Source organism: Ambystoma mexicanum, chromosome 12 (assembly GCF_040938575.1).
Source record: "Ambystoma mexicanum isolate Mex_15411 chromosome 12, UKY_AmexF1_1, whole genome shotgun sequence".
NCBI lineage: Eukaryota > Metazoa > Chordata > Amphibia > Caudata > Ambystomatidae > Ambystoma > Ambystoma mexicanum.
Genome location: NC_090936.1, coordinates 468,098,413 through 468,110,816, shown reverse-complemented (window position 1 = coordinate 468,110,816; position 12,404 = coordinate 468,098,413). Strand labels below are relative to the sequence as shown.

General features: G+C 44.5%; 1 protein-coding gene across 5 annotated transcripts in view; it reads right to left on the bottom strand.

The window, feature by feature from the left end:
* Positions 1–12,404, bottom strand: part of SVOPL (SVOP like) — a 366,808-nt gene that overhangs the window by 175,447 nt on the left and 178,957 nt on the right. The window lies entirely within an intron of this gene.

Here is a 12,404-nt window from a genome sequence, read left to right as displayed (position 1 = left end):
TTCAGATAACTTCTAAGCATTTGTGACACTGCCTGGGTCATCGACATGTTGTCCACACCTGCTTTCTGTCTTGCTCTTTTCAGATTGAGCATAAACTTCTCAACCAAGTGGATCTAGGTCACCTGGCTTAAGCCCCGCCCACCTGGTGCCTTCCTGCCTGCTGCTCTTTTTCACCACTTAGCAAGCCCCGCCCAACTGGTACCTTCCTGCTTGCCGCTCTTTTTCACCACTTAGCAAGCCCCGCCCACCTGGTGCCTTCCTGCTTCCCGCTCTTTTTCACCACTTAGCAAGCCGCACCCACCTGGTGCCTTCGTGCTTGCCGCTCCGTTTCCCTACTTAAGGAGCCCTCCAGCTTTTTTTCCTTTGCAGATGGGGAGCAGGTGCAAGTGGATCTAGGTCACCTGGCCTAAGCCCCGCCCACCTGGTACCTTCCTGCCTGCTGCTCTTTTTCACCACTTAGCAAGTCCCGGCCACCTGGTGCCTTCCTTCACCATCACTGTCTTGTGGCCAATGCTGGATTTGACTTTTATGGACTTCATTCACGGTGCGTCACTCTTTCTCAATTCTCATGCTGGACTTCCTTTGCATCTTGTACTCATGGTGACCCTTAATCATGCTGTTCCCATCTTCATCTTGTATCCTGGCTTGCAACATTATGTGCTACTACTGACTTGTGACTTGTAGACCACAAAGTCCTCTGTAACCACCTTAACTCTGCAGCTCACTTCTCCAAAGAAGCCATACTATGGGTCGAATCTTTCCTGAATCAAAGGACCATGAGGGTGTTCTCCCCCTTAGATGCAGCTGATCCTATCCCCATCCTGTGCGGTCTTCCCCAGGGCTCCTGCATATCTCCAACATTATACAACATATTTACCAAGCCCCTTTTTGATGATCTGGACCTTCTTTGTATCACCTACACTAACTATGCAGATGATACCCAGATTCTCCTCCCACTTTCCGGGGATTACAACGAGGATTTGGCCTTGGAAAATAGGGTGTACCTCATCATCCAGGCATGGATGGCTACTCATGGTCTATGCCTGAATGATGATAAAACAGAGCTACTCATTTTAGGTACACATTCCACCCTCAAAAAACGAGGCCAGAAATATCACGCCTTTTAAATCGATGGAAACACTATCAACGTTGCCAAGGAAGTGAAGACTCTTGGCTTCTACCTAGATGCCACCCTCCCCTTCAACAAACAGGTTAATTCTCGGGCCTCAGCCACAGCTTATACATGTAAGCTTATCAGAGCTGGCAAACATTTCATCTCTGATGAGAACTGTCTGATCCTAGCAAAAGCCCTCCTCTTATCCAGACTCGATTATTGTAATGCCCTGTATATCGGGGCTAACAAATCCATCCCACATAGAATACAAATTCTACAAAATAATGCCCTGAGAGCAGCTCTTGGCATCCCCAAACGAACCCACATCTCTAAGATAAGGCGAAATAACAAGTGGTTATCCACCCAAGACAAAATCTTACTGAAAGTGGCCTCCCTCACCCACAAAGCCCTGAACAACGCGGCTCCTCCCTATCTCTCTGATAGATTCATAGAAAGACAATCATCCAGACCCTCCAGAAGCAACTATGCCAATACCCTTATCATCCCGAGATTTAAATTGACCAAGGCCAGAGGTGCTAGCTTCCCCGTCCGGGCAGCCCAAGTTTGGAATTCACTGCCCCAAACTATACGTGCTGAGAAATCCTACCTTAAATTTAGAACCAACTACATCAATCACTTGAAGCAATCAATCAACTAATCAGCAACCCCTACCATCCTCTTGCCTCTATCACAGATAGATTGTATACTACAAATTGCCTTGTACTGCTCTGCCTGATGATACACCACCGGCAAGCATTATTTAACTGCATATCTTGTATATAACTTATTGCATATTTCTCTATAGTACCTGTATAATACCTGTATATAATGTTCTGTATTGCTCCCTATCCTGCCTATAATATTTTCATCATGTATAATTTATCCTGTAACCATTGTAAGCTTCGCATACCCTTATTGCTGCGCCCATTTAACCTCGGGTGTGGTGCGCATTAGAAATGAATAAAACAAACAAACTTCTGCAATTGTATTCGCTCTCCACTCTTGCTTCTCCACTCTTTTTGACTGCTTACTCTCTTTTCTCTCCTCCTTTCCCTTCTCCCTTTTCCTATCTCCTCCCCTTACTTTCTTCTATGCACTTACTCTATCAGAATTGTCCCTGGACCTAATATGAAAGCAACCTCGTCTGTTTCCTCCACCCTCCCATTACTGTTTTTTCCTCCCCACCACCCCTCCAGCACTATCTGAAATGCCGTCAGGCCTAGTACGATAGTCGCTTGTTTCCTCCCCTCCCTTTCTGCACCCCTCTCCCTCACATTTTGTTTTTCTCCGGCTCTACCAGAAATGTCGTCAGGCCTAGTACGGTAGTCGCCTGTCTGTTTCCATTTCCTTCCCACTCTCCCCCTCCCTTCCTTATCTATGTCTTAGCTCTTGCATTATCTGAAATGTCGTCAGGCCGAGTACGATAGTTAACTTCACATCCTTACTGTTCATGGCCTGTAAGAATCTGGTTGTATTTTCCCTTGTTCCCTCCCTTGCCTTGAAGCGCTTGAAACACATTGTGCATAGGCGCTATATAAATAAACTATCATATCATATAGCAACCATGCCATTTGCTTGCGGCCATAGTGGAGTAATCTTTTGATGTTTAAATCCTATGTAAGCTGCAAACCTCTCAAATTGGTGTCCCTGAAATGGTGGACCATTACCCGTTTTGATTATTTTGGGAATACCCCACTCACTGAATACTTCATCAAGAACACCAACTACATGATGGAAAGCAGTTGACACCACATGTTTCACAAGTGGGAATCGTGAATATTCATCCAACATCACCAGCAGATACCCTCCTTCTTTCAGAGGACCATAAAAATCAATACTCTACTCTACTCCAAGGTGCATCTGGCAATGGTACAATTTGAAGCGGACCAGGATTGTTATAAGATGCGGACACCTGACACGTAAAACATTTCTTCACAATATCTTCAACTATTATGTCCATACACGGGAACCATACTGGATTTCTCAATATCTTTTTCGTATTTGCTATTCCTCTATGTCCTTCAGGTGCCAGCATTACCAGCATTTTCCTCAAGCTCCTTGGTGCCACCAGTCTACTTCCTCTCAATAGCATTCCATCATCGGTTGATGTTAATTCTCTACTTATTTTGCCAACCTTTTCAAATCTTTTATATCTAGTTTCCCTTTTCTTGCTTTCCATTTATCCTTGTCGCCATTGGTTTTTTTTTTTTTTAAACATATTTTTATTTTCTGTAACAAATATAGCAGAAGCATCATCTATAGCATCTGAAAGGCATATCACAATGACAGGATGAAATAAACACCCAACTTCCCTTTCCCCTCCCCCTTCCATTCCCGCACCAAGACCGCGGTAAGTCAATGATTCTCAGGAGTTCTAAACGCTTGGGTCGGCATCTCCATCTGGTTCTGACTCAGGTGGCTCAGGATGAAGCAAAGGTACGGTTTGGGCCACCCAGCATTGTAGCTCCTCGCTAGAGTGCAATCTCTGCACCTGAATCGCCGTCTCCCATGCCGCTGTTTCAGCCATGATCCATTTTAGAAGGTCACCCCACCATACGGGTATAGGCGGGCCTCTGGGGCTTTTCCAATTCATGGCTATGCGCCTTTTTGCTGTGATGTATATGAGGTCTTTGAGCTTGTTTAGTGGTTTGTTCTTCCTGCTCCGCCTAAACCTGCCCAGGATACATGCCGAGGGGTCATCTGTCTCAATGCTATTACCATGTCTGCCCCGGCCACCCTTTCCTTTACTTGCAGCCAAAATTCCCTGAGCACCGGGCAGCCCCAAAACATGTGTGCTAGGCCAGCCTTGGGCTCACTGCATTTGGGGCACAGTTGGATGCCAGCACCGGTGAATCTAGATATAGCTTCCGGGGTGAGGTATGCTCTCGTCGCCATTGTTTTGTATTCATATTATTAAATCAATTCAGAGACCGTAAAATGCAACCTTATCCTTTAATCCACACTTGCTTAACTTCCCCTTTACATTCTAGATCCCTTTAACATGCCATTCATTCCAATAATGACACATGAACATTCCAACTTTTAATGATTATCAACAATCTAACTAACAACACAACTCCGGCCACACACATTTCATTGTTTAAGGTTTTACAAAGCAATACACTATTCTGTAGGCTTTCAAATGCGGCATGATAACATATGTATGCCTAATACAAATAAAACAAAATATACATGACACAGACAGTCTCAGCAGCATAGTTACCCGAAGCGCAAAGAACTCTGGGGTGCACCTATGTGCCAAAACTAAATGTGAAACGGCAGAGTTTTCAGACCCGTATGAAACCTCAGTAAATATTGTTATGTGGAAAGAGAAAAGGAAAATCATTCCCATTCGATGTAAAAAGGACTGGTTGATAGTTTATGGAGAACCCGGTTCGGAGTCGGCCCTCAAGCTCCGAGAGCAGTGTGAATAGACAGGCCATCTGTCATAAGCTCGAACCCATCGGAACCCCCAAACGACATCTAGAGACTACTCTGTAGCGGACCTGCTAGGGCTAGGACACACCACTACTAGAGTGTCAATGCACATCGCACAGCAAGTCCCGTGAGTTTTGTAGACTCATGGGTGGCACTAAGGTGGGAGTCTGGGCATGCCACTATATGAATTAAGATAGGATTGTTGATGGGGGGTTTGGGCACAGCCACTAAAACAGGGGCCACATGCACTTCCAGGAATCATTTACCACCAACAGCGCGGGGGTGGTCGGTGGATGCAGCGGAGTACGGGGGGCTTCATAGCCACTTAATGCCTGTAGAACAACCTAATGCTACACGTGGCTGATGCCGTGCAACCCGGTTCCTAGCTATGAAATGGTAATATGCATGGTTCTGCATTATGGTATATGCGAGGTATGCAAAGTACACGGAAGGCGTGGACTCAAGCAGATTTAGCAAGTGTCTGTGTAGGAGAAGCTTGTCAAGGCAAGGATGCCTTGCTTGCTGGGTCCAAGGACTCAAAGTTCACCTCCCTCACAATGCCAAAAAAGGCAGAACATCTCTAGGGTTGCGCTTTGCTCAGGAGTGGACTGGGCAATGGGCATCTCTGGTGTGTTCTGGTGGGCCTCTGCACTAAGGGCTTCTTGTGTGGGAACCCTGGGTTTCCACTCCTCTTACCCCCTCTCCCGTCTATCCTTACCCTCCACATCCCGATGAAGCAATGCCTGGATAGAAGCGCAGCTGTGCTTTGCAATTCACTCATTGGGCCACTTTCTTCCAGTGTTTCTTGTGCACGAACCCATCAAAACCTACATAGAATGACTGGGGTCCCAACAGTACAACATGGGGCCATTTTGAACAGCATTTCCAGGGCCACCTTTTGGTCCCGGTCCACCCCTGGTGCTGCCCTAGGGTTATAGGACTGTGTATGACTGGACTAACCTTGTAATGCCACCCCAAAGACTAGAAATGCTGCCTGTAGTCATGAACAGTAATTTGAAGTCTACACCAAGCACGTAGGTCATGGTTTTAGAAACGTGCCTGCGAGAAATTCATAAAGAATACATATCGTTTTCTACTTGAGCCTTTGTGTGAAACACCATTTCCTCTTTCCTGTGCACGGAGGCACTTTCCAGCCATGCACAGATCAGGCTGCACTGATATTCACTTATTCACAGGGATGGGAAACCTTTTAGAAGAGCGGTTGGTGTGCGACTGAAATCTGAACATTTCCTCTGAATGCAGCGTGATGAAGGCTTGCTGGTAGAGGTGTGAGAAAAGCACTTCTTTCATGGCTAGCCTTAGCTGAGGAGATATGCCACACCACACAAGATGAAACAAGCATTGGCAAAGCCAATCGTTTGGACATTTTCTAGATACACTGCAGTTTGTATTTGTAGGGAAATGTCAGAGCACAGATGTGAGGTGGTACGCAGAGGCAAGAGAGGGCGAGTGAGAGGATGGAGGTTGGGCCCTCACTCACACCTCTTCTTGCGCCACCTGACAGCGAAATGGTAAGAGCAAGAGTGGTAGCGGCAGGGCGAGAGAGAGAAGGTTGGGGTGGAAGGAAAGGTGTGATGAGGGTGCATGTGGGGTGCCAGCGAGAGAAGATGGGAGAAGAACAGGGACAGAGTATGTAAGGAGAGCGAGAATGTGTTTAGAGGGTGAGATGGAGGGAAAGAAGGGGAGGGAAAGAATGTGGAAGGAGAGAATAAAAGATGCAACATTGCGCCGAAAGAAGAACAGAGGACCGTCCCAAAAATCGATGCCATGATCGCTCTAAAAACACAGTCACAATCCTTTGTAGTAATTAAAAGGAGTGACTCATTTGAATCTGCATGTTAAAAAAGCCTCGGATTGTTGGACTATGCGCCAAAACCACAAGAAGAGAAATGGCGGGTAGCCTGAGGCGGCAGTAGATCTGGAAGTGGAGGGGAAGAGAAGAAGCAAATAAGCAAGGGTAGAGATAGGAACACATACTTCCGTGCATAGCGGCCCGTGTTGCGTCTAACACATTCAGACGGTCGGGGAAGTCAAGACAAAACAACAGTCCATATAGGCCATCACCCCTCAATCCATTCAGGAGAGGTTAGTGCAATCCTGGGACTTGTAGTGCTGGGCTCCCCCATCATAAATCCAGGACCACAACCCTTATAATGTATAGCTAAAAGCGGTTCCTAGTGATTCCATCTGCAGCCAAACCAAACCATACCATTGACAAAAAAAAATCTTAAAAAAACAAAACATTAAATGCATTTCATTTTTTCCTTTTATTTTTTTTTAAATGGGGGGTTCCCCCAAACCCCCCTTTTTTAAAACATTAAAACATTTTTTACTAAACTAAACCCTTCACCATTGAAAAAAAATGCATTCAATGTTTTTTTTTTCGATGCATTTTTTTCAATGGTATGCTTTGGCGATGCTTTGGATTCGATTCAATGACCGGATACCGCTAAACGTAGTACTTGACTACCAACACCCCAAATGGAATGGGGTATGTTAGCATTTATAATAGTGGCTGTGACATGTTCAAGCCCTACATGGAGGGTGACCACATTGACCATTTAAAAAGGTGGTACATAATATGAAGAGCCATAACATATGATTGCCCAGAAAGGCTGACCCCCACACAATTGTAGGTACCTCAGAACTTCACTGCAGTTTGAGCTACTTATGGCTGCTTTACTTGCCCTTTTTGAGGAGTAATAGTTTTATTGTGGCAAGTGGGTCCAGACTGTTAGGCCTGCAGCATGAATTACTCTTAACTTTCACATTAAGAAACTCCCTACTTCCCAGTAGAATAAATCGTTTGCCGCTTGCACTTTAACACCAGCACTTCACTGGTGCTCTTCAGTAGTCCAAACATTTCAAACCTTTGGCATGGGCTGCGTCTGCCGGCTTCACCGTACCATAGTTCAAGAAATCAATATGCTTGCCACATGTTTGTTCTGTCACAGATTTTGTATTTGCGAGCTGTAGTGGAAAAAATTATCAATGACTATTTTGGTGGATTGGCGAACTATTTATTAGTAGAAAGCAACAGGACAACAATCCGACAACAGTACGAAGCTTTGACACAAGTGAGCCACCCTTCCCTCCATGCACACATGTTCTTTGATACCCAAAGGAGCATATGCATTTCAATGGAAGGAGAGGTCCATACAGGGCAAGAAACCATACTGAAACAATGCTACAAGCAGGGAACAAAGCCCCACTATACATGATTGTATTACCAGCTGCGTTCTCACATGGCAGTGTTATAAGGAAGGACAGCATAAAGGGATACATTTAGTGGAGCTGAATATACTCCTTAGAGATTCACACACAGTCTGAAGCAGGTGAGCATGCGTACAGTATCATGGCTTCCGTCTGCTAAAGCTGCTTTTCCTAAGAAAGCGGGAGTCTAAAACATGCCCACATATACCATAAAAGAGACAAGTCAGAAGCGAGAGATGTGGAGGCGAGCGTGGCTACACACTAGGGGAAAAGCCTTCATCGCACCTACTCAATATTATACTGCATCAGTGTTGAAGGGGAGCATATAAAACCCCCAAACCCACAGAGGCAACCGTTTTCCCTGAAAATGTCTCTTGTACTTTTTTTCTCTCATAGTGAAATGGCCCCGGACATACTGTGGTCCCTTTATTCTCTTCTCTTAATTAAATACTGTGATTGCATTGCAATTTACTTTTAACCACCCCTTGCTCAAATGCAGATTTATTTGGCTGGGCACATGCACTACACTGCAGGTGAAGCCGTACGGCAAGCTTATTCACCCCTCCACGTTCACTTAATAAAAACACAACCCAAGTGATCTGCCTGCCTATCATCACTTTGTAGATAAAGCACCTCGTCACGCCATATGAAATTAGTCTCATATATAATAAAGCATCATTCCTTACCATCAAGCACACTGCACCCACATTTTTAACCAAATCCCTCACGTGGGAGTCTTCAGTGTGAGCTTGTGTGCTCTTACACTTCTCTATTCTTAAACCAACCTTATGCCACAGAATTCATAATTATACCATGCGTGTTGTACAGCACTTTATACATGTGTGGTGTGTTAGTACTAATATCCTAATATCAGTTCTTCATTAAACCAGCTGCAGCTGCTCAGCCGGGTTGCAGCAAACTTTACATTAAATAATCCTTCACTAAACATAATCTTATGATAACCTTGCCTATTGCATTCAGGAATAGGTACTCCAGTCCATTTTCTGACTTTGCATTCTAGGATTTGTAGTCCTGGATATCACCATTATAAATCCAGAACATCAAGGCCCAGAATGCAAAGTGAAAACCAGGACTGCATATATTGATTAATAGACTTGACTAATATAAAAAATAGGTGCAATCCACAGGATGCAAATGTAGTCAATGAATCGTACCTATTCAAATTCTGCCAAAATAAAATGACTGTACCATGCATTTGCTTTGCTGCGTTAAAAGTAAGATCGGTACGATAAAACACTTTTTTTTATTTAAAATTTCTTATTTATATGATGCTTGTTTTTTTCAAACCTTTTATCATAAAACGTCACACCTTTTCTTACATCCCATGGGTTCAGAATATCACACCATAATCCAAGATCCTGTGATCTCCATTAAAAATATTTTATATTGTCAAAAAATGCTCCCCTAATTGAAGGAAATTCCACATTTTGTCTGCATCCGTACATGATTTTTCAGAGGATGCCTTCTCAAATACTTCGATCGTACTTCAGTCAAGCCTGGGCGGAACAGAGTCATGTGCTTCCGTTATTCTTCCTCTCCTTTTTTCGAACCAAATCTGCAGTCAGCAGAAGTAACTGTTTGTAGATTTTCAGAATCTGTTTGGTGGGCAGCAAATTCATCCTGAAGCGCATAAACTGTTTCCTATAGAATCTGTTAGGAAACTTAGTTTTGAGGACACCCCACCATGTATGTTCATCTTTCATAGCAGTATGAAGTTTAAAGGAGGTCTTTTCTTCAATGGTTTTAATCCAACTGTCCTGCCACAACTTCCATTTTACCTTAGCGAGATTATTGATTAGCTCTTCCAAGTCGGCCTGAAGGTGATGTAGATATCTCTGACAGCTACTGCCCTACTCACCTAATAATCTGTTTCTGTCGTTCTTCAATTCTAGCCCCAGCATCAGATAGGGCTTAAGCGGAAGGAGCAGGAGAAATTTGCGATAGAATGGCAAAGTCTTCCATGTCGATCTTGCTTGTAGGGAGATCAAGCCCAATTCACACCCAATGACAGAGGTGGATATCAGGTTTGGGATTTTTCTCCAAAATCGTCCTTCTCAGGATGACCATAATTCCCAAGGAGTTAGAGGGAATCCGTCGGCACCGTATATTAGGTCCAGCGTGGCATTAGCTTGGTAAAAAGATAAAACGGGTAAGATGTAAAAATTACAATTTTTCTTCTGCACCAGCCTGCCGTGGGCTATCAAGGTTTTTAGTTTATTCTTCAAAGCTTGTTCATGAGGAATGTCCAACTTGCTGTTGTTGATAAGACCCCCAGATAGGTAACCTGTTGGGTTTGCACTAGGGGTTCCTGTTTCACATACCATTTCAGCAAGGACCAAGATCTTTTTCCTCGTGGTCCCAAGATCATGGTGGAAGACTTTGCAGTGTTCATTGCCAATCCATTTTTGGCCATATATACCGCAAGGGCGTCCAGACTCTGCTGAAGGCCAATAGGTGTCAAATTGACCAACACTAGATCATCAGCGAAAAGGAGTCTTGGCCACCTATTTTAGGCAGGAATACTCTGATCTTATCCAGAGACTCTAAGAGGCACCCCTGCTATAGGCTGCCGAAAGGGTCAATGGGCTTTGTCCAAAGACCCTGTGAATTGAGACAAATTTGTACAGTAGAAGAATCATAAAGCATCTCGATAGCCTCCAAATCAGGACGACATTTTTTACTTCTCCATTTTAGTCCATAGCAGTTGACGATCCACACTGTCAAAAACATTTCTTAAATCCACAAATGCCACGTAGATCCTCATCTTCTGGTTAAAGGCTTTTCCTTTCAGAATATTTATCAAGAAAAGGTTCACATCTGTACCGACACCCTTAACGAATCCAGTCTGTCAAGGATCCTCTCTTTCCACTGTTTTGATCCACTACTGCAATAGTATTAGCAGAAAGGCCGCACATAGTTTTCTCAACAAGTCCAGGAGTGCAATCAAGCGGATTACCCTTTTTAAATATTCATATTTCCTTGTGGGACATTGTGTAAAATGCTGTGCCTTACGGGACTTGTGGCCTTCATTAAATGCGCACGTAGCTTGGTCGCCACCGCACAACCCACTGAGCTACATCTTGCTCTACGTTTGCCCCATTAAAAAGGAATATCCTCCCATGTTTGTAGGTTGTTGCTAATAGGTGCCCGCTAGAAATGCAATGGCTATCTGAGCACACGGCCACAGTAACAAATACATTCATCCCTCACCACCTCAGAGCTACATAAATTATATTGTGGGGATTGTGGGAGGTGGAAATCGTAATTACTGCCTCCACTGTTCAGCAACATTCTAATACCTGGCATAAATATTTACTCTGCAGCGTGCCTGCTACAGATAGGTCAATATAACTGCAAACCTCTTCAAGAAGTGACTAAATATGTACGCACATGTTTTTGGGTCAGAACATCGCAGCTTGAAGGTAAGGTCCTAATAACTTCTCACGCAGATAGTAACTGGGGCGATTGCAAGGAAACAGGATCACTACTTTGCATTGTACACGTGAAGACTCCTCAGTAAATTTGGCATATTCATTCCTGCCTTGGAATGCGCCTAATTCACACGCATGTTGAGATTATTGCCATTCTATGTTTAGTTATCCTCGTTTGCAAGAGGATCTGCACTCTAGGGATCGAAGAGTAATGAATGCACACTGCTTATCCAGTACTTTGAACACTCAAAGACGAGCATGATCCGACAGCATATCACGATGTCCCGCCCCACTGCTCCCAGTTACTTAATTATTAAGTCCATTGGCTAAAACCCATAAGGGGGTAACAGCACAGAACAGCCCAACACTCTTGTGATACTTGCAGTAGCGTCACCCAATGTCCCCGTCATGTTCCTCATGCTTCAGGGATTTCGGATTTCTGGCATGAAATAATGCGAGGAGCCACAATGACTCATGCCTACATTATTCACAACAGTGCGCAAACTGAGGTTCACCTCTTGTGCGAGTGTGCATGTGCGCAACAAACACCCATTCAGCAAGTCTCTGGGCACGCCTGCGTCAGCCGCAGATCTGATCTCTGTGCAACTGCTTAACCTATTGCGCACCAGGATACATCTTCCCAGAGCAAACAAACTATACAATTCCCTGGCCAGATCTCTTCAATGAGGCACACAGACTTTCTGATGCACCCGAGGCGTCAGGAGACGACAAACGTCTGTTCATCTTCTACAGTGGACTGCTGTCAATTCCCTGACATGCCATCACATGAATACTCCTTACCCTCTTCGATGGCTCTCTCGATATAGCTTTTAAAGCGAGACACATTCCGGGTGATCACACGATTAGGAGACCTCGCTGCTACCATTGATCCCTTCACATGTGTGACCACCAGTGGTAGATGATCAAATTTACAATCTGCTTTCCAATCTCTTCTCGTTGACATATCAACACTTGATCTCCTGCCTGCGTTGGTGATTCAATCACATGCCTCCGTTGATCAGCATATCTCTTCATGCTTTGCTTCCTGTTCTGATCCGTCACGACCAGTTCTTGATCTGTGCCAATATCTTGACCAGATAGATGAGGAAGTCCCATTCTCAGTTTCCTCCCAAACATCAGCTCAGCAGGACACCTACCCGTGGTTC